Source organism: Clupea harengus, chromosome 6 (genome assembly GCF_900700415.2).
Source record: "Clupea harengus chromosome 6, Ch_v2.0.2, whole genome shotgun sequence".
Lineage (NCBI taxonomy): Eukaryota > Metazoa > Chordata > Actinopteri > Clupeiformes > Clupeidae > Clupea > Clupea harengus.
In genome coordinates this window covers 5,709,369-5,710,890 of record NC_045157.1, presented here as the reverse complement: position 1 = coordinate 5,710,890, position 1,522 = coordinate 5,709,369, and positions in this window count along the sequence as shown.

Genomic DNA, 1,522 nt, shown 5'->3' with positions numbered 1-1,522 from the left:
ATCAGGCCATATGGTCTGTGGGATTATGTACGTATATGTATCTAAGTCTGGTTTCAATTTATTCTTTATTACGCAACTAAGAAAAACAGTAATACTCTACAGAAATGTATAGTTCTGAGAATATAAAGTAAAGGAGGACACACTGAGGTCACACATCTGTGTGTGTGTGTGTTATGTCACAATTAGCTCCATATTTATTTGGTAAAAAACCTCAGTGCCTCTTTAAGTGGATGTTTGAATGGTGATCATGCTCCATGACACCCCTTTTGATGAGGTACCTTTAGAAACCTTTTTTGCAGATTTAGTGCACTTTTAGTCAAAAAAGTACAAATTATTCCTTATTGATCAAGTCACCACTCTGGTCTTTCTTCAGCTTCCATGCAAGTATACACACAGCCACACACACGCACACACTCACATAAACGCACACACGGAAATATACACAATTATTAACACACTCAGAAACACACACATTGGAAAATGACAGCAGCTACTCCATGGCAGACTTTGTGAGGAGGCTGGAGACCAGGCGGAGACTGGAGAGGGCCCAAAAACCCTTTTAAACCTGCGATAATGCATCCAAGACTCTCCAGCTGTGTGCTCTGACCTCGGTTCCGTTGCCACGGCTGCTTTCAATGAGAAACAAACACCCCCGTGCGTGTGTGGACGGACCGCATGCGTGCTAAGCAGTGGATTAAGCCTGCATCGCCAGGGTCTCAAATAACCGATAAAAGAGTTTCATTTTGAGGCTAAATGAGCCGGCAAATTCCACTGTCTGCGTGGCATTGCTCTGTGCAGGATGTGTGAGTGTGTGTGTTTGTGTGTGTGCTTGTGTGTGTGGCTGTGTGTTTACAATATAGGGCAGTAAGTGATCCAGGTCTAAGCTGATGGAGGTCTGCCTTGCTCAGAGGAGGAGAAATGGAGAGGGACACACAGGGAGACAGGAAAAGACAGACAGAAAGACAGGGACACACAGGGAGACAGGCAGAGACACACAGGGAGACAGGCAGAGACAGACAGGGAGACAGACAGGGAGACAGACAGGGAGTCAGAGAGGGAGACAGAGAGGGACACACAGGGAGACAGGCAGAGACACACAGGGAGACAGACAGGAAGAGAGGGACACACAGGGAGACAGGCAGACACAGACAGGGAGAGAGGGACACACAGGGAGACAGGCAGACAGACAGGGAGAGAGGGACACACAGGGAGACAGGAAAAGACAGACAGGGAGAGAGGGACACACAGACAGGGAGACAGGTAGAGACACACAGGGAGACAGACAGGAAGAGAGGGACACACAGGGAGACAGGCAGGGAGAGAGGGACACACGGGGAGACAGGGAGACAGACAGGGAGAGAGGGACACACAGGGAAACAGGAAAAGACAGACAGGGAGACAGGTAGAGACATACAGGGTGAGAGGCGGACACAGACAGGGAGAGAGAAGGATGCTAAGTGAAAGTAAGAAAAAAACAAAGAAAGAAAGACAGAAAGAAAGGGGGGTGAGAGAGAGAGAGAGA